Source organism: Erigeron canadensis, chromosome 5 (genome assembly GCF_010389155.1).
Source record: "Erigeron canadensis isolate Cc75 chromosome 5, C_canadensis_v1, whole genome shotgun sequence".
Classification (NCBI taxonomy): Eukaryota; Viridiplantae; Streptophyta; class Magnoliopsida; order Asterales; family Asteraceae; genus Erigeron; species Erigeron canadensis.
Genome location: NC_057765.1, coordinates 17,275,846 through 17,297,749, shown reverse-complemented (window position 1 = coordinate 17,297,749; position 21,904 = coordinate 17,275,846). Strand labels below are relative to the sequence as shown.

The 21,904-nt window shown below is 33.3% G+C and overlaps 1 long non-coding RNA gene across 2 annotated transcripts; it reads left to right on the top strand.

The window, feature by feature from the left end:
- The first annotated feature begins 13,915 nt into the window (after positions 1–13,915).
- Positions 13,916–17,517, top strand: LOC122600435. Of its 2 annotated transcripts, XR_006324050.1 has the most exons (7): positions 13,916–14,053; positions 14,175–14,242; positions 14,362–14,461; positions 14,760–14,848; positions 14,978–15,066; positions 15,231–15,428; positions 15,514–17,517. It is a non-coding gene; the product is annotated as an uncharacterized LOC122600435 (long non-coding RNA). The 2 variants fall into 2 exon arrangements; XR_006324051.1 differs by lacking the exon at positions 14,978–15,066 and having other exon boundaries at positions 14,175–14,290; positions 15,067–15,428.
- Positions 17,518–21,904: the final 4,387 nt, after the last annotated feature.

The window sequence follows — 21,904 nt, the reverse complement described above, 5'->3', positions numbered from 1 at the left end:
CTAAAATCTCTTGATCATGGAGGTCTATAAGAAGGAATTTTTTGTCAAAAAAACAAAAACAAAAGAAAAAACAGGAGATAATAGAAAAAGAATTTTCCACACTGACTTTGGGCAGCAGGTCGCGAAACGTTAGATCTTTGTCACTCTACTGTAATATACCAGAAATCGTTCGTGTTCGGGTGCGGAAGTAAGGTGTATAACAATGGTGGATGTGGGTGTTAGTGTGTGTATTGAGAGAGAAGATATGTGTGTGTGGAAAGCTTGGGAAATGTTATTAGGAAATGTGACAAAGTTTAAAAAAGTTAAGGCTTGAGGGGTATTTATACTCTAAGTAAATACATAAGCTCCCCTCAACTTATATTAACATACAAATTAACAATGTAAAGAAATACAACTAAGCACTATTTTGAATTTCTAACATTCTCCCCCTTAGTGCTTGGTTGTCTTTCATCGGTCCTCCTGTTTCTCCTCCTCTTTTCTCTGCTCGTCTTTTCTTGTTCTTTCTTTTCTGGTAATCTTGAGCTGCTTTTGATGTTGATGGCTTATCATTCATAGAACTCCAAAAAGCTCTTTTCTTGTAACTATTCCAAGAGTCATTCCAATACCTCTTAGGAATGAAATGCCAGTTAGCACCTTCTGGACGTTCATCGGGCAATCTGATGTTGTCTTGAAAGTTAACTGGAGAAATATTATGAGGACCTCGTTCATGACTTGGATTCCAAAGAACCCATGAACCTGTCTCAGTATAAATAATTCCTTCTCTTGGTCTAATTGTCCTCTGGCAGCAATAAGATCTCTAATCCTTTGACGCATATCAATGGTCTCTTGGATCCGTCTTATGTGTCTTTCTCTCTGAGTCTGGATGTTTTCATTTCACAAGGATCAGGATTATCATGTATGGCTTGAGGAAGAATAAACAATATTTCAAAGTGCCATCTGAATACTTGGGAAAATCAGATGCACGGATAAAGATTTTTCCTCTGAAGCTGTTGATGAAAACAAATCCATCCAATTCTTCTATTGGATCTCCAATTGATAAGAATTCAATTCATATCCTCCTGCTCTCTGATTTGGTCTCGTGAGATTGATTCTTCTTGTTCTCCTTTCTAGACCAATTTGGAAATCATTAAACTCATAATATCTGATTAAAGCCTGAATGTGACTCTTCAGAGCTTCATAAGCAATGAGTTGATCTGGAGTCTTTGTAATCAGATGAGCATACTGATTGTAGAGAAAGAGGATGTCAGAGATTGGCAAGTATTGGAAAGATTCTTCTTGAACAACATAAATGCGACCATCAGCTCTGCGAACTCTAAATCGAACAAGTCTTTGGTTTTGGTACTTGATAGGAGCAAACAATGTTAACACACTTGTAATTGGACTCTGGAACTGATTATACCACACTTCACTTCTAACTAAACTTTCAGCATTCATCATCTCTAACTATGCATCCCTTTGATTTTGATGTCTGAATAGAAAGAATGCTCTCAACCTATTCAAGGTCATGTTGAGTCTTTCCTCAGATGAGCAATAAATCGGGAGGCTCTTTCTTCAATGTATCTTGCCCTGCATACTAACTCTTCAGGCCTGGTATTCAAATCTAGCATTTGTGCATAATTCTCATAGAAATACCCTTCATTGATTTGCCAAATTCTGTCTCGAGTAATTCTGGATGTCTAACTCCCATGCTAAGCTCTCTTGGAGTATCAAGATTATTTGTATCTTTCAGATCATAGATAATCTCTTCAAAGATATCTTTCTCAAATTGTTCTTGAGACATAGCTGGTCTTGGTGGAGCATCATTAGAATCATCCGAATCAGAATCACTATCATTATCAGTCCCATTCCCTGGTTGAAACGGATCAGGATCACTTGATTGATCAGAACTTGACTTGTTGAGTAATAATGAGAGATGTATTTAACAAGCGGAGGCAAATCATCTGAATCAGAATTATGAACTTGATGAGCTTGAGATGATGAAGGAATATCTACACTTTGACTTTGATCATGCTTTTCAAATTCTTCTTCAACTTCTTCCACATTTTCAAATCTTACTTGCTCAGGTATCTCTTGATCTTGATTTCCTTCTGTTGTATCATTTTGAGCAACATCAGCAACATTTTCTTGACCACTTGCTTCTTGTGTTATGTTATGACCCTCTCCACTATCTTGAATATTCTCCCCCTCGGGTTGATCATCAGGATTTTGATCATCCCGACTCCTTAAGATAGTGGTCGGTCGACATTGTTGGTCAAGCTCAGTGATTCTCTTTTGAAGAGCTTCAGTTTCAGCCTTATGCTTAGTGTCAGTACCCAAGAAATAGAGATATGAAAGAATTGAATGACATATGGCTCTCTTTGGTGGGTTCAGATTAGGCTCTTCAGATCTTAATCTACGAAGGACTGCCATAATGAGAGTATCAGTGGATATACCACTTTCATGAAGCCGACTAGCAGTATAGTCATTCAGATACGCATCACTAATATCAGATTCTGACGAAGATGAAGAACTTGAAGAATAATCAGGAGAATCAGGATCAGGGAATGATTGTTGAATTGGAATAGTTGTGGTAGATATTGATGTTGGTGATGCTGGAATTTCTGGGGGTGGTGTTGATATGATTGGTTGAGAAGACAAAGGAATAACAGTTGTAACAGTTGAAATATGAGGTATAGAAGGTGTTGGTCTAGATGGAGGTGGAGAAATTGGAGTAACAACAGAAGAACCAATTCTAAGTGTACCACCAGTAAGCAATCTACGTGGTGATGAACTGGTTTGAGCCATGGGAAGTTTACCAGTAATAGTGTATCTTGAAGCACGTAATACACTGTCTTGACCTTGTTCAATTCCTTCAACCAAATGAGTCACTAAATTACGAACAATCGGTGATAGTGTCACAACAACTGGAGATTCAGAGATCGGAGTATCAGGAGTAACAGAAACTGGCACATTAGTAGTTCCAAGTGGTTCTACTGAGTGACCTGACGACATCATAACTGTCACAGGATTTCCTGTTGGTTCAAGAGTTTGAACAACAGTTGATGATTCAGCTTCACAACCAGAACCTTTTGGAAAGTGGACAAACATAACACCGGTGTCACTTAGATCAACCGTTAAACCCAAGCACGAATAGCCGCAGCAACTGCTCGAACTCAAGAGAGTTCAAACTGCCGCTGAGCCAATTCAGATACACGGGTGCCTTCGTTCAAAGCTGGCATAATGTTAGCAATGGAAGGACTTCCAAACAATCCTAGAGAGGGCACTAAAGCTGAGCTCTCTATGTTTGTTCCAGCAGCATCACTTAGATGTGCAAATGGTACAACAATCGGTGTAAGTGTCCTAGGGGTTCTAGACAAACGTGCAGAAACGATAGTCAAGAGAGGGGCAGATGTCTCTTATCTTCAACATCCACAGTCTCTGAAGGAGACTGAGATGGATTACATGGATTTTGCCCATGCTGAAATGAGACGTCAGTCTGTTGAGAGACTTCCGAATGGCTGGAGGAGGTTTGACCTTGCAAGAGTTGGGAGCTCTTGTCTTCTAACCTAGGTCGAACCCGGCGAGTATATGTGGTTTTGACTAATGGAAGGCTAACGTTTTCTTTTTGCCTTATACCTAGCCCTGACCTCTCATCCTCTCGAACATTTTCAACTCCTCCCTCATTTCCACCTTGTTCCTCCGGGATGTCCATGACATCATCAGCAAACTGATTGGCATCATTATCAGATGAATCAATATCAGAAACAGCCATATCTTCTAGTTCAGCTTGTGAAAAACGATCATCCTCAAAGCGAGATCTTTTGAATGTTTTCTTTTTGATATGAACAGGAATGGACTTCCTGCGGCCTTGAAGGTATGTCGGTGGAGGAGATAGTAAAACAGTTGTAGATATTGTTGATGAAGGAATATGAGTTGGAATTGATTGTGATTGAGGCATTGCTGGAGGATCTAGTGTTAGAATTTCAGGAAGTGGAGTTGTTTGAATTGGTGAAGAATGTCTAGGTGGTGAAGGTGTTTTTGGTGATTGTGACCTTCTGATGGTTGAGGTTTAGGAGGTGGTGTTCTTAATGGTTTTGGAGTCCCAGACTCAGAAACAGTTTCCTCAGAAGATGTAGGAGAAGAAGGTTCAGCTGGTTGTTTCTTTTTAAATGCTTTTTCTTAGATGAACTTCCCTTCTTCTTCTGCTGATACACTTTCTTGCTTAACTTCAATACAAATTTCGCACTTCTTTGTTTCTTACTCTTAAGCCTACCTGAACTGGATTCACCCTCACGCTCTTTTCTTTTCCTCTTTGACCCCTCACTAGGCAACCTATGCACAACTTGGGTAGGAACTGGGAGGTTTACCGGTCCCAGAGTTGTTCTAATCCAGTCCAAGTATGCCTTCTTGGCATCATCAGAATTAGGAACCATATCAAGTAAGAATGATGGAATCAGGTAGGAATAGTTGGGAATACCTGAATCTTTGACAAACTTGAAAGCATGTAGAATAACTTTCCCAGTTGCAAGAAGCCTTAGACTGTGCTTCTTGGTTCTGATTATACTATGGAGAATTGCTGAGAGAAATCTGATGAATGGAATGTACTTCTTGGGAGCAGATATTTTTCCATTTACTGCAACTATCAGCTGATCCCAAAGAAGTTGAGCAATATCGTAGTGCTGATTGAACACAAACCCATAAAATATGTACAGCATTGTCTGGGTCATGTTATCCATTCCTCTTGTATATGGATGAAAACAGTTGCTGAGACCAGAAAACACATAGTACCAAATTCTTGGTAACTTCTTCAGCTTGAAATCAGTTGTTTTTGTCAAAGGACCGTCATAGCCAAGTGATATCAAGGCAGCAAACATTACTTCATTTGACTCAAATGTATCATAATCATTTCTCCCATTTGAGTTTGCTTCTGGTAGCCTTAAATATCTTCTGAAATCATCTAAATTGAATTCGAAGTCATATGTATTCTCTCCAGAACGAAGTTCAAATTGAAAATGGCCTTGTCGACGAAGTTCTGGAGATTTAACTTTGGCTTTAGTCCTTGAAGACGATGGATCTTGTGGTTGCACAAAGATAATAGATCTCCACATATCAAATAAATGTGATTCAGCAAGATCAACATTTACTGTGAGAGCATGAGTAAGAGGATGATTATGGAAGATTGCTGAAATGATTGGAAAGCCGGGAGCATTGAAAGGATCATTCAGATATCTATTATTTCTAATATATTGATGGAATTTCCGGCTGTGAGAATTCTTCAATCGATTCATTAATGGAAATCTCTTCATCATGTCCAACCTCTTCTTGATGATCCATTATTTTTATATTTTTCTGATTTTGAGACACAAAACATTTAACACACACAGAAAAATAATATTTGAATAGCAAATAACAAGGTTCACACAAACAAGTTATATAAGATACAAAGAGGTTCACAAAGGCGATCAACTCAGTGTATCCTTTATAAATTATTTGTAATGATAAAATAAACACAGAATAGTTAAACACATATTTTCCATATATAAATTTACAAAGAAGTTCACAAAGGCGATCAATTCTTTGTACTCTTATATACTTTGATATGTATAGAACTTTGAAAATTAGATATAATCATATAAGTATGATATATTTGAGAATAATAAGAAGTACACAAAGGCGTTCGATTCCTCGTATTCCAAAATATATATGACAATTATATGATCATACAAAGCAATTTGTCACACCACACAAGAATAAAAGGAAAATAAAAATTTGAAAGGAAAAAAAAATTTCTAAGTATAGAAAATCAGAACGATCTATTAGATCGTTCTGAGTAAAACTCAGTTAAAAGGAAATGAAACGATCTAAATTTAGATCGTTTTGAAAGCATTAAGGAAAAAAAATGAAGTATGGAAAACTGAAGATGAAACGATCTAAAAGAGATCGTTTTAAACCTTTTGAGAGAAAAAGTTTAAGAATGGAAAAAAGAAGTTAAACGATCTAAAAGAGATCGTTTTAAGTTTCTCATGAGAGAGAAAAAATGTAAAGTATGGGAAAGAAAAAGTAAAACGATCTATAAGAGATCGTTTTAGGTTTTGTCAGTTTAAAAACACTTTTGAAGTGAAGAAAAAAATGAAACGATCTAATTTAGATCGTTTTAAAACTTTTAAGAAAAACTTCACTTCATTTTTGAAAACATAAAGTGACATCAAATACATGATCTCTCTTTACATTTAAAAGTATCAGATTTGAGCGAACCGAATTCATAAGAATTCAGTTACCCATCAATTGAATTCCAAACACACTTTCAAACCACACAGCGATCAGACCCAAGAACGATCCAATTTAGATCGTTTTGGTCTCAGTCTCAAGGGATTAACAATGAATTAACATGAAAGGTGAACAGGAAAGGTGAATGGTAAAGTTATTTTACTTCCAAGTCGTTTAGAAATCAAAACGATCTAAATTTAGATCGTTTTAGAAGCAAACAACTCTAAAATGAAATATCTTTGCCAAACACTATTTCAGTTAGCCAAACATACATCTAAATTCACATTCAATGGATCAAACTGAAATTTGAGCATGGCATAACAGTTGAATAATGCAAACTAACATTATCATAACACAAATTATCTAAACAGAAACACATCAAACCTTTTAAAAACATACTCTGATCATATTTTCGCAAGAACAGGGGGAAGGGTTTTTTAAATTTTCAAAAACATCAAATAAAGCATTTAAACATGTAATAATCATTTACACATATCCTAAACATGCTTCTAATTCACAATGTCAACACAGAATCACTAACAGAAATGAGAAATTCAAGAAAAATCGAAAAAATGAGATCTACATTCAATTTCGAAATAGTACCTGTGGATGTGATTGAAATTAGATGATGTTATGGAAAGAAATGATCACAAAACGATTTGAAACAAAACCCTTAACTTCTTTTTGATGATCAGCAACAAAAAATTTTATGATGATTTTGTGTGAGAGTGTTAGTTTTACGGGTATATGTGATTTAGATAAGAAAAAAAATGATGGTCTTTCCCTCCTTAAAGAGAAAGATAAGGAAAATGGGTCGGGTTTGTTTGACTGGGTTGGGTAAAAAAAATTGGTTTAAATTTAAAATGGGCTAAATTGGTTCCTTTTTTTTTAAAAAAAATTTTAATTTTTTTAATTTTATATTTTGTTTTTCTAATTTTCAAATTTTATATTTTGTTTTTCTAAATAATAATGAGTTTCTAATCAAATAGTGCAAATACACAAACTCCCCCTCGATTAATGAATTATCCTTTCTCTCCCCCTCAATCATTGCATGATATAAAACATATTGCACGCAAGCATAGCATCAATGTTTGACAGATAATGAATGAAACTAGAGAGATGGAGGATTTTTTACAAAACATGCAGAGGCAAGTAAGCGTATTGGTAATAAGCACTTATTTGAGATGGTTTCTTTGAACAGAAACTCATTCCAGGATCATGTGTTGAATATCTTCCAAAGTGGAAATACGTAACACAGACCTTTATTACCTACAAAAAAAATTAAGTTGTTCTCGGTACCCACTGTTGAATGGGTCCTTTTGTGTTAGAAAAATTGGTCATGGCATACAAATGAGGTTTACGAACAAGAGGTTTATTTTTCAAATTCATCACAATACCATTAGAATCAACAATTAATGGTTTTGAAATCTTAGCAGAAGATTTAGATTTTATTCCTGACATTGGTTTAGCTAGATTACTCAAATTTGAAATATTTTTCTTGTTTGAAACATTTTTCTTGTAATCATTAGCTTTCCAAATTCTTCTAACTGATGAATTAGAAATCCACATTTGTTTACTCATTGAACTTTTCACTTGATGGTGATTTTTTGTTTTATTGTTTGAAGATTTGGGATTCTGTTTCTTTGGAGTTTTAACAGTGAACCAACCATATTGATCCCTATAACTAGTTATACCCTTAGATGTTTCTTTTGTGAAGAAAACTTGATTAGTTTTTGACATCTTGGATATTGAACTATGTTTAGAGATAGTTTTAAGAGCAGAGGTTCTAGAAATAGATGAAACATGAACCTTAATGGTGTTCTTACCTTTGACAGCTGGTGCAAGCTAACTTTTGGGTGAGTAAAATGAAGTTAGAGCAATCTTAGATTTAGATTCCTTCTTTGGTTCAACTTTAGGCTTTTTGAAAGAAAGTTGTTTAACTTCTTTTTCAATTTTTGATTGACTTTTTGGTTGAGAACCAGTTTTTGTAGTCATCTTTTCAATCAATACTTTTGCTTTAGCCTTAAGATTTTCAAGAATCTCAATTTTATTCTCTAAAGTCACTTTACTTTGGTCATTAGGTGTGATCACAGGGGTTTCAAAAGAAAGTACCTTCTTGACAGAAGCAAGACGTTTAGCCTTCAAAGCTTGAATTTTCTCTTCAATCTTGAAAAATGATGATAACATTGTTGTGGACATATCTTGAATTTCTTGAGAAGAGATGCTATCATCCTGCAGTACTTTTTTAGAATTCTCACTCCCATTGGATGGAGTGGAGCAATCATCAGAATTATGATTAGTCATCATATGGGTAGGGGTGGTCTCATTTACCTTTGGGGAATAATCTTGAGTTTTCAGATGTTCAATGACCTTTTGTTGAGACTCAATTTTTTGTTTTAGGTTTTCAATTTCTTTTTCCAATATGGTAGTTGGAATATAAGCTCTGTGAGAAATTGATTGTGAAGACACTTGTTGAGACTCATTTTCTTTCACTGAAATGTTGTCTATTTCTTCTAACTCATAAATTGATCTGTTATGAGTTTTCTTGTAAGTATCATTAAGAGCAACATAATCAATGTTTATTTGAATTGGTTTTGGTCTTTCAACATCATCTGACTCAAAGTCATCCTCAGATGGTCTGATGAATTCTTAAATCATGCCAAGGCGAAGAAATTTTTCATCATACAAAGCACCAAGATCTTCTTTTTGAATTTTCTCTAAATGTGCTGGATTCTCACAACCCAAATCAAAAAGAAGTTCTGATCTATCAATCTTTGATTTATTGTAATAAGCAGTGAAATCCAGAAAAGGATTTTGTTCTATTTTGTAGATTTTCTCTTGGTAGAACAAAATGTTTGCTTTCAAATCCTCAACTTGTTTTTGAAGAGTTTCAATTTCAACTTCTTTGAGAAAACAAGAACTGTTTAAGTCAGAAATCTGTCTTTCATGTTTTTCACAATTTGGTCTCATATCTTTCATTTTGTTTGTGAGAAACTCAATATCTGCTTGTCTTGCATTTGCTCTTAACCATTCATTGGTTTTCTCAAGCTGTAAGGTCTCAATGGTTTGCTTGAGTGAATGGACAGTCTTTTCAAGGTCTTGACATTTATTGGTTAAATGGACATTTGGTGAAACAACTTAAGAATTGTTACTTGACAAATGCATTTCTTTCAAAGAGTCATAGTTAACTTTGAGAGCATCATGAGCTATTGAGAGTTGAGAAAAATCTTCGTTAAGTTTATCAAACTCTTGTTTAGCTATGTTTAAATTTGTTTTCAAAGAAGATTTTGCTTTGTCAAAGTATCAGCAGTTGTTTGAAGAGACAAGTAGTCAGTTTGAGTAAAAAATTGTACCTCTCTACATGAAATGTCTGAATTGATGTTGATTGTTGTCATTTGAAATGATTGAATTACAACTTGAAAAAGAAATTTTTTTTTTTTATTAAATTTTGAATTTTATAAAAAACTTGAATTAGAAAATGAAACTAGAATGATCTAAATTTAGATCGTTTTAGATTTTTGGAAAAAAAATTTCTAAGTATTGAAAAAATGAAACTAGAACGATCTAAATTAGATCGTTTTAGAATCTTGAAAAAAAAAACTTTCTAAGTGATGGAGAAGAAAGAAAAAAAAATGAAATGATCTAAAAGAGATCGTTTTAAGGAATTGTAAAGAAAAGTTATAACGATCTAAATTTAGATCGTTTTAACAATTTTGGGTGAAAAATTTTCTAAGTATGAAAACTTTGAAAATTTGGGCAGAGTAACACAATGATTTGGAAGATTTTTGAGCAAAACCAATCTCAAGGAGATCAGTTACCCAAGGAAGTGTGTGATTCCCAATCACAACAACTTCAGAATCACGATCCACACAACACACAATTCACACAGAATCACAAAAGCTAGAACGATCTAAATTAGATATTTTTAACTTCAAAATGGCCAAAAAACTAGAACGATCTAAAAGAGATTGTTTTAGTTCCTCCAAAAGAGATCGTTTTGTATACCTGCAAATACAAACAGAACAGACAAAATAGTCGGTTTTTTATACAAAATTGGTCAATTCTCACTCAATTTTGAGAATTAGGATTTGATCCAAACATCAAAATGCTCAGAAAATGATCGCGCACAACCCTAGAAACAATTCCATATCTCAAATCAACTTAATTGTGAAAATCAAATTTTGATCAAATTTTCTAAAATTTTGATTTTTAATCAAAACTTTGAATTTGATTCTGAAACTTAACAGGATGTTTTGAAATATGATTTGAAATGTATTTGTGAACAAAAACTGGAAAATTGAATGATAATTGAAGGTAAATTATTGAAGAACAGAAATGGCGGCAAAAGTTTGCTTTGAACACGAAGAAGAAGAATTTGAACAAAAATTCAACGAATCTGTATTGAATTTGTTCTGGATCGTCAACAGATTGTTGTTTTGCTCTGATACCACATGTAATATACCAGAAATCGTTTGTGTTCGGGTGCGGAAGTAAGGTGTATAACAATGGTGGATGTGTGTGTGTTAGTGTGTGTATTGAGAGAGAAGATATGTGTGTGTGGAAAGCTTGGGAAATGTTATTAGGAAAATATGACAAAGGTTTTTTTTAAAAAAGTTAAGGCTTGAGGGGTATTTATACTCTAAGTAAAATACATGAGCTCCCCCTCAACCTTATATTAAACATACAAATTTATAATGTGAAAAAATACAACTAAGCACTATTTTGAATTTCTAACATCCACAACTTTTTTCCTCTTTAAAAGACGACCCGCAACAGACTGGGCAGAACTTGATCCAGGAACATCCCTCTTCTTCTTACTTCTGCTAGAGGTAGGGGCAAGCACAGTTTGGACATCAGACATATCAATGTTCAAGATGGGAGGGTTCACCGCACTTGAAACCTCAGGATTCTCATTTTGAATACCAGACGAACCAGCATCAGCAACCAGGCTTCCCTGTTCTTCATTATGAGGTATTATGGTTACCTCCTTCACACCTTTCTTCACAAACTTCCTAAAAGTCATATCTGCATAAGACAGAGAGCAAAATGTCATAAATAAATGACCACTCGACAGCAAATACAAATAGACAAATTAGTCTTCACAAATTCAGCCCTTACCATCGATTTCTACACTCCCAGGTGGCAAGACATCTATCAGTCTTGCCTTATACAATACATAATAAGGATAACAAGCAACCTTTATGGGATTCATCCGGATCTCCCAACACAAATCATCAACCACATACTCAGGAAAGGGATTTTCAAAATCTTTATGAATGCACAATAACTTCCTATCAATCACAGCCTCATAACCAGCAGGGATCAAAGATGCTCTCATAAACACAAAATCGCTTTTCCAATCACGAATGTCAAAACCACCTCTCTTAAAACAACCAACTTTTGGACGATTACCCACAGTAACCCAATCCTCAGATGGATGTGTCTGTGCAAAATACCTAAACAAATCTAAGGATGGTTCGCCACCATATGCTCTACACATAACTTCGAAAGCAATTATTCTGGATAATCCTAATGGTGTGATAGTAGAGATATGGATATCGAAAAAATCAAGAACATCAAGCATAAAGGTAGAAAAAGGGTATCTGACATTACCATCAGTTACTGATTTAATGTAAAACCCGACATACCCATCTAGGGGAGTCAGTATGGTATCGCCATCAGATGGTATTGTTAACTCAGTCGATTCAATACCACCCTTCAACATCGAAACACTAAGAATCGAAAGACAAAGACAGAAATTAACAAAGGAGCAGTTGCGTACCTAGTGATTGGATGGTGTGCACAGCAGAAACCCTAGAACAAGAAAAGGGAGTGTTTTTTCTAAAATACAGAGAAAATAAGTCAAAAACAAGTGGTATAGCTATTTATATGATCGGCTGCATGGAGTTTTCGCCCGTCGATCGCTTTCCTAGGGATTCGTGCAAACCTACCCCCTTAATTGGATATTGAATGATAATTAAGGCGGTCTTTAATCAATTTTCATAAACAACCCCCCGAAGAATGAAGAATGATTAGATTTAGTCCAAGGCAATATACACCTCGCGAAACATATCACCTCGGACTGGGGGGCTTGATGATATAACCCTCTATCGGTACGAAGGCCTTAACATAATGGCTGAGATACGAAGGACCATTCGCGACGAAGGCTCCTGCAAAAGCAAAAGATAAGAATCGTTCCCCTATAAAGTAGGGATTTGATCTTATCATCCCCAACTGATAATTGGGGAAATTATATCCCCGGCCTAAGACTTAGGAAACCCTAAGCGGCCTACTTGTTCCTCAAGAACATTTCTCCCATAAAAGGAAGAGCCGTAAGACCTACTAAGGGCATTCACAAAAATATAAAGAAAACCTAGCTGGCGTAAAGAGACCAACTCTACCTTCGGGGAATCGCCGACAAACGAGTCAAATCACCTTATAGTCCACATCGCATAAACCTTGGTTTGGTACGCAAACAATCACGACATATCACACGTTGTGAATTTTCGCCACCGCATTGCGCGAGCATTATCCCTCGTACAGATTAATTGAGCTACATCATTTTGAATAAGATTAATAGTCGTTGTGTATTTGTATATTAACATACAATTTTTTAAAGTTTTGACCAAGTCCTTGCAATGGTGAGTAAAAAATCCTTAAAAAAACAAAATGATTGTGCGGTATACTACCATATCCATCATGTATCTAAACATAGAATGAGGTGAAATATCACGAACTAAGTGCATATTCCGTAAAAATTACAAGTCTACAACTTTTAATGAAAATAGTTTATTAGATTAAGAATCAACATCATAAGAATCAAAACATGTCATTTCATTACTCTGATACATTTCATCAAACACCTTTCACACACTTCTTAAACAACAATAAATAAAAACCAACATAAATAACAATAGTTCCAATTCATTTAAAATCAGAAAGATGGTTTCCATCTTTTGGCTGTTCCAAAAAAATTAAAAAATATCAAATAAATAAATAAATTTTCACCTTTCAATCATGAAATAGAAAGTGAATGAGTTTGATGGTAATTTTCTTACTCAATCCTTAATTAGATGGTTGCCAGTCACCGATTAGTTACTGAATTGTCAGCGTAACTTACATTGAAATGTAACTACTGTAGTAAAACAAAAAAATAATCAAAACAATCATAAATAAAACCCTACAAGAAAAATACAAAACGCTATTAATATAAATGGCGTGTGAGAGTGGGAATAGTGCATAACTTGGAAAAGTGGATTTTGGGAGGGGATAGTGGGAGGGTGGTTGAAGTGAGAGGTGGAAGAAATCCCCCAGGAAGAAAAGCTTGTGACATCACAAAAGTGACGTGTCGAGCAATGAAGGCTGCCACATTGGAATTATGACATCAAATAATGTGTTTTTTATGGTGTTTTTTGTGTGTGAAAGAGGGTGTTTTGGGTGGGATTAATTAATAATTAAATTAAAAATTAAAAACTGGGGGTCTAAATAGGTGGGTCATCTTTTTTGGAAAAAAATGGGCGGTATTTTTGAAGGTGTGTATGGTATGGGTAGAAATCAGGCGGGCCTTTTGAGTTTTGAAAATAAAAAAGCATATGGTTGGAGAGTGAATAGAGAGAGAAATAAAAGCTTTATCAATTACTGATATGTCATTTAGAAAGGAAAAAAAATCAGTTTACTCTATCCTTCCATCCATCTGCTTCTTTCTTTGTTAATGAGATTCAAAATTTCAGATTCATCATCATCACTCTTTACATGAGATGCAAACTTTCATGATTCATCATCGATTCATCATCATCAACAATTATTGGTACGATGTTGCTTTTATGATTTTAGATTTTTTTTAAATTAGGGTTTCAAAAATAAAGATTTGATTAGGGTTTTTGTTCATATTGTATTTATTTATCTATATGTAATCTATTTATTTTTAGATCTAAAGACGGTGATAGAAGAAGCCATATATGGAAGAGGCAGGGACATGAATCAGAAGATTGGAACTGTATGTGATACATCTACCGTCAAATTATTCAATGACGCGTATTATTTGGTGAGATCAGCCTAAACTATTGTTTATTTGGATAAAAAATTGTGTAACACTTTGATATGTTGTGGTTATAGGTGACTTAGTTATCTCCGGAGGAAACCGAAAGCATGACTGGTGGATACGCAATGGCTATAAGTCATGTAGTTATCGAGTTAAAAACGGTTAAAGGAACAGGTAGGCATTCCACGAGGTATGTTATTGATTATATTTGCTTAGTCAATGAAATCATTATGTTTAAAAATATATGATATTGATTATCTTTGTTTTTGAACTGATGATTGAGTTAATATACTTTTTAAAATTAGTATGTTTGATGAAATAGATAACATCTAAAATGAGGTAACTGAATTTGTTTGACAATTTTTATTATTTGTTGTTAACATTAAGATGAGAAACGTGTGTTGTTATGGAAGTTTGTTTAAAAAGTAATGGTTCAAAAACTAATTTTGATCATTATGTTTCTGATTTCCAGATTCGAGAAACCAAGGCTATATTCGATCTCCCTTAAACTAATTGTGGGACTTTAGCTTAAACTAAAGTTGTCTCGACCAAAGTAATCAGGTGACAAATCCTTTTTAAACAATCTTTTTTGTTATATTATTGAGCATCTTTATAGTATTGTGTTGTTTGTTGGCATGCTTGTATACGGCATGGTAATTGAAACAAGGATCGTTCATGTTTGGTATGCAGGTACATATTTCCAATAAGTGTTATTTCTAATACAAGGGTTTTGACACTTGAGAGTAATGGATTTATCAAGTTTCGTGTTTGCTTGGCAGGTTTCATTCCACGAGTTAAATGATTATTAGTTGTATTTTTAGCCAAATCAAACATGTATACAAATTCAGTACATACTATGCTTGCAACCCCTTTGCCTAATTCCCATATTGTGTGTGATTTGAAAGGTCTTTTTGCTAATATTAATCGTGTTTTGTAATACCAGATTAGTCTTAAATGAGGGAGATCCTGGGGACCCAAGCCCAATCATGTGACCAGGAGTGGTCAAAAGTTTATTTTCTCAAGCTATAGACATGGAGATTGAGAAGGCAACATCCAACATCTACCCACCTCAGAGAAGATTTAGTTTGCATTTGAACTGGGCAAGCTTTCTATTTCTTTTTCAGTTTTTTGTCCACATAGAGTAAGAGGTCTTTTGCCGTATATGGTTTATAATTTTTCTCATATCCAGTTCTTTATGTAAGAGTACTACAATCCTGTTTGTGCAGCCGCATATGAGAGCTCAACTCATAAGCTCAAGGATGCTCATCAAGCTGGTCATAACCAAAGCTTGGAGGGTGGCATACATGGCAGATATTATGTTGTTGAAGTATTAAAACAGGTGGTACTAAACAAAATGAGTGTTAATAATTTATTTATTTATTTATTGGCTTTTTAAGCTTTCTCCATTACGTCTGGTATTCAGATTTAGAGATTGTCGAGTCGAGTTCGATACATGTACAGATTGCTCATGATCCTTATTTTAAGTTATTTGATTGGCCCGTTTATATTTTTCACTTTGGTCGGTTGGCCCGTTTTACTGTCAAAATTGGAAAGTGTTGAGTTGGAGGTATCCCATATTTAAGTTATTTGATTCTAAAAGTTTGGAGCAAAATCACAACCGTTTGAAGGTCATGGGTATCATTTGGTAGTATATTTTGGGTTATTTGGCCCGCTTAACCATTTTGTACCAAAATAGGATCATTAGACGGGCATTGTAGCAAAATCTCAGCTTTTTAACCAAACCATGCATCAACAAAATGACTTTCAAAGGATCCTTAGACGGGCATTGTTGCAGGGTGCAACAAGGGTTCAATACATGAGTTGATTAATGCAGCTTTAGACTTTCTAGCGACTTATGTGGTAATGTTTACGAATTACCAGTACTTCATATCTTATGACCCAAATACGGGCTCTGGTCTTAAGGTTATATACTTTCTAGTGCCGGCTCTGGTCTTAAGTTATATACTTTTAGTCATAGTGGCATTAAGCTTTTTCCCATTTGTAAAAAAGATAACCTGGAAATTTATTACTCATCTGTGTTGGGTATGGGCTGATTTTGTTGTTGAACAAGGTTTGACTTTATGAAACAATGGTTTTAGAATTTGATCATTAGTGTTTGCGTACCCAAGTTACCCGAACCAAAACTCTCAATGTCTTTTGATTGAATCTGAAGATGAGGAAATTTTAGTAAATATATCTCATAACTATAAACATTATAATTTAATGATTATAATGGGGTTGCTTAAAGTAGTTTGGGGTATATGAAAAGTGTAGAAAATGGATTTCTTTTGCTCGGGTCTTTTGTTTCAGTTAGGATCTACAGTTAGTACTTGAAGGAAATCTTGTCATTGCCAAGATATGTTCATGAATATATGTTGGTGACCCTGACCAATATGTTCACCATTGGAAGAAGGATAGAAGTTCGTGACTACATATTAGTTAAGGTTGATTAATTATTTTAGTTTTATTAATTCACCAACAGAACACAAAGAAGATAGAAAAGTTTAGGGGCATTGAAGATCTATTGGAAGTTGCAAAGTTTAGTGATCATTTCCGCTGGTATGATACAGGTAGTAATGATTAATCTATATTCACGTGTTCGCCTCTAAACTTAGGAACGTAACTAAGAAAGGTTACCTGCTGATAGTGTAAACGTATATTGAACCCAAAATATGATAAAGTTGTGTGTAGCGTAAACATGTGAGGTTATTGATTACTTAATTGACAGTGTTCGTGCATTTATGTTAGATTGCTCGCATATCTACTGTGGGTGGTCCACATTGTTCTGTAGCAAAAGCTGCTTTTATATGTCTTTGTGATGAACATGGAAATTCTTAAAGACATTTGATATTCAAGGAAATGGCAAGGAGCCTGAGAGGTTATGTATTTGTTTATCTCTCTTTGTCATGTTATGCCTTATGATGGGAAATTGGGGATTAGCATGTTGAGTTAGTAAAATATCCTTTAGAATTGCTCAAGGAGTCAAGCAGCGGATCAGAAGGCTCAGTGAAAAGGTGATGATGAGTTAATGACGTTGCCAAAAAAAAAACAAGGATTTATGATGCATAGTTTGTTATTAGAAAGAAAATTTTTATGCTTAAAGAAATTGTTAAGTGGTTGTTTACTCTTCTTATTTTTTGGCAAGGCATGTGGCTACCTCATGTGTTATTATTGTACTCGTGTTACAGTAAATCTTCAATTTGCAACAATTTGAATAATTTGACTTTTTACATACCGGATCACCCATTACGACTGGCTTTTAGAATGGAAAACGGTTGGTTTAGTTAAAGCGAGTGAAAGATTAGTTAGGTGGATGTGTATTTAAGTGGAAGAAAGGTGAGTGGGTTTTTAAGATAATAATAATTTGTTAGTAATAAACTTTTGCTTAAGTACTAAATAAAAGAAAACATATTCACATCTTTTGCTTAAGTCCAAGTTTGTACAAAATTAAATACCCTTCTGATTTTTATAACAATTCTTTTTAATTATTCTATAATTTCTGTTAAAGTTCTATTAAATTTAATAACCTTCTAAACTAGTTATTAAATTTGTCTCAAATATAATTTTGTATCAATTTACTAAAATCGATTTTTTAAACTTACCCGCGTTTTTCGCGGGATAAAAATCTAGTTTGAAATATAAAACGAAAATATTTGGAGGAGGGGGCGGGAGTTCGACGGAGGGAAATAACTTTTGGCCGAAATTAAATAAACTTTAGCCTAAAATATGATTTTATAAATCCTAATAATTTTAACTCCTAAGTGGTATGGTTAATCTATAACCTATTTATATTCCTCATAATTAGTGAAATGTTCATTTGAAAACTAAATTTTACGTGAAAACTAGAAAACTGCTCAAAACATACTGTGATTTGAATTTAACACAATGTGTTTTAATTGTGTTTTTATTGTGTAATATAAATTACGTTGTGTTAAGTTTAAATCACAGTGTGTTTTTGATAGCGTTGTAAATCAAAAAATTGTTCAAACACACTGTGATATGAACTTAACACAATGTGTTTTTGAAAAACATATTAAAAACACATTGTGTTAAATTCAGATCACAGTGTGTTTGACAGTTTTCTAGTTTTCACAAAAATTTTAGTTTTCAAATGATCAAAACTCCTCATAATTAATTATAATATTACATGATAATTTATTTGACTTTTTCAATTTTCCAAAAAATAACTTGATCTATTCAGATTATGCAGTTTTTTTTCCACTAATTTGATATCTCTACCCAACATATTCATAATACACGTATTTACAAACATATATACCTTAACACACTTACATTAATTACTTTTACATTCCTTAACTGTCGGCGTCACCGTCGTCGCCGCTACCACCACATGTCACTTTTATATCAATTATTTTCAATACGACAGTGATGATAGCGACGACAGTGTGGTGGTGGTTGCTGATGGCAGTGACTACGATAAGTAATGTAGATAATTTATGTAATGTAATGGGGTAGCGTATGTGTTTTAGAAATCTAACAGATAGTTGATGTAAATGAGTCATCATTGTCGTAAGGACAAACCTCCCGCAATCACTGGGTTTGTCATTTTAGATTTAAACAAATAACATTTTAATTATGTGTTTTATAGTATTAAATGAGATTTTAGATCCGTGTCTAACACTGGACACGAGGTTTACGATATTATCAATATTAGATTTTCATACATTTAAGTCATAAAAGCTTATAATTTTGAAAATATACGGTTCCAAGTGTTATACTTTGCAAGTTAGAGTACCATAATCACAGGTTCGTCAATTTCATTATTAAGTGAGACATATTGATGGAATTGTTTGCCGTAGTCATTCCATAAGGCAAATGCTATAATAATTTCTCTATTATAAAAATTTTTGAAACCAGTTTTACTCATAGTGATATTATTATGAAAGATAATTAATAGTTAAAATATAAATATATTTGTGATCATGTAGTTGACATTCAATTATATGTATTTGATCATGATGCGGGTCTATAACACGAATAAGTTTATTTCCAATCATATATTCTATGATAATTAGATAACAATTATGATTGTTTTCATATTCTTTGATTACAATTAGAACTCTTGATTTGAGTAACAATCGTAACTTTAAACATTAATACACAAAGCTAATATATAAAAAAAAAGGATAAAATTATGTATTTTTTATTGTGAGATTATGTTGAAATGTTTTTAGTTAATTAAACGATTGTAAATTTTAAAAAACTAACTCAAGTTGATGGCTAAAAATAAATATAAATTAAATATTCAAGGTTCAAAAGTGTAAATTATTGATGGAAAACAAACAAGTGTAAATTAATGAGACTTTTCCTACAAATTAATATAAATACTAATATAATAATATATTTGAATAATAATTATTAGGATTTTTAATTTATAGTCTATCTACATGATGACATAAGCGATAGTCAATTTGATAAAATTGAACGATTTGATTGGTTAATAAGTCATTAGTTCAACTCTCTTAAAATATATATTAACATTAAAATTCAATATGGATATTAAAAATAAAAGGTTCTTGTAATCAAGGTTGCGAAAGTCGCTAATCGTTCCCAGGTCGGTCGACAAGCGAGTTAGGAGTACTCGGGTGTATACGGTGATTACTTGGGGGTCAAAGTGGCCAAGTCGGAGAGTACTCGGAGTAATCGGCCGACTCGACACCCTACCTTGTAGTGAATACTCGGAGAGTACTCAGCTCTACTCGGTGAGTTTTACAACGATGCTTGTAATTCTTGTAGATTTTTTTTAATGAAACTGTCATGTGTTATATGGGTGGTCTAATTTGTAACTTATATGCACGTTTGGCAAGATTTTTTCAATAATTTTAGCTTTTAATTTTGAAGAATAAACATCAAAATATAAATTGTTTAAGTGAATGTGAAGTCTCTTGAGTACGAGTTTATTGTAGATTGTAAACATTAGATTAGAGGATACTATTTAGGGGATAATATTTACCCCGATATTGTTTTGTGAAAGCATATGCATACCACGTCGCTCATAAAAAAGAAGGGAATGAAAAGACTTCACAAAATTTATAATTTGAAAGTTTTATTTATTTTGTAATCCTTAACTTATAAATTTGACTAAGTATTTTATTTAAATAATATCACAAAATATTTTTAAAATATTTTTTTAAAAATGACAAATAAGTATAAAGCTTAGTTGACACTTAAAAACTTAAACCACATTAAACCTAAATTGTCCACATTTAATATATAAAATTTTTTTATATAAGTTAACTATAAAAACATATTAAGTATAAAAATATCAAATAATTGAAAAATTACAAAGAGATAAGTACAAAAACTACTTTAATCTATACTTCTATACTACTATATAAAGATTATACACTTATGTTGAAAAGAAGAGTTGCGAAAAAACCATTTTATCCTTAATGGATTAATTTACATCATGGGTCATTTATTTTTTAAATATTTCCACCATCACCTTTACATTTACAATAACCTGCACCATTCGACATTGTCACCGCCACCAATAGTCGCCACCATGACCACCCGTCGCCGACACCACCAACCACCATCACGGCACTGACACATTGTGCAGGTAATATGCTAGTAATTAATAATGTACATGACATGTATGATTTTTCATATTTTCTCTTAATAATAATAATAATAATAATAATAATAATAATAATAATAATAATAATAATATACGAGTAAATAGTAGTATCAAACAAAGAACTAGTGGTTCAACATTGTAGCTTGACTCTGGCTAGATATCTCCTTAAGCGAGATATCGTTAACTCTGGATAATAAGTGAGAAGAAAAACCCTAGCTTTCTGGACTCGCAAGAGTCGTCTCGTGAAATTACCGATTATAATGCAAGATATATTTATCCTTATTTTAATCTACCTTCGTAATTAATGTTAAATTTAATAAATAATTTATCAATTTCACATGCATAAATGGATATTTGCTTTTGTATCAAATTTATTTTCTTTGTTCACTTTTTAAAAATTTTCTCAAATAAAGTTTTCACAGGTTGTGCATAGGAGATAGAGTTTTATCCTAATTAAATGTCGTATCTTTCGACGGTTTAGTTAAGGGTTTCTCTACTATAGGTATTGGAGGTGAGAAAACTTTACAGCGTGAACCCGGTTAAGACCACGCATGGACGGATTTACTGTAGGGGCAGTGGGGTTAACTGCCCCCACTCCAAATTAGTTTTATTCTTTAAAAGTTATTGGTAATCGAAACATTAATTTTGAGATAGATATCTCAATTGGAAGAATAAAAATTCAAATTGTTTTAATTTTAAATAGAAAGAATGAATAAAAGTTAAAGAAAAAGTATTATTTAATTTATATTTATCACAAACAACCAATTATAATAATTATAATAGTTATATAAGAAAGATATATATATATATATACAAGTTAATTATTTTATAAAAAATATATTTTTCGGATTTCTTACATTATGATTAAATATGTATTCATTTAATAGGATTTTGTCCGGCAAGTGTGGTCTTTATGTTTTTTAAAAACTGGTATATATAAATATGAGTGTGACACCCGAGAACGAAATTCTTTTGAAGGTCCATATTCTATTTTGAGTTAGGATCCAATTTTTTAC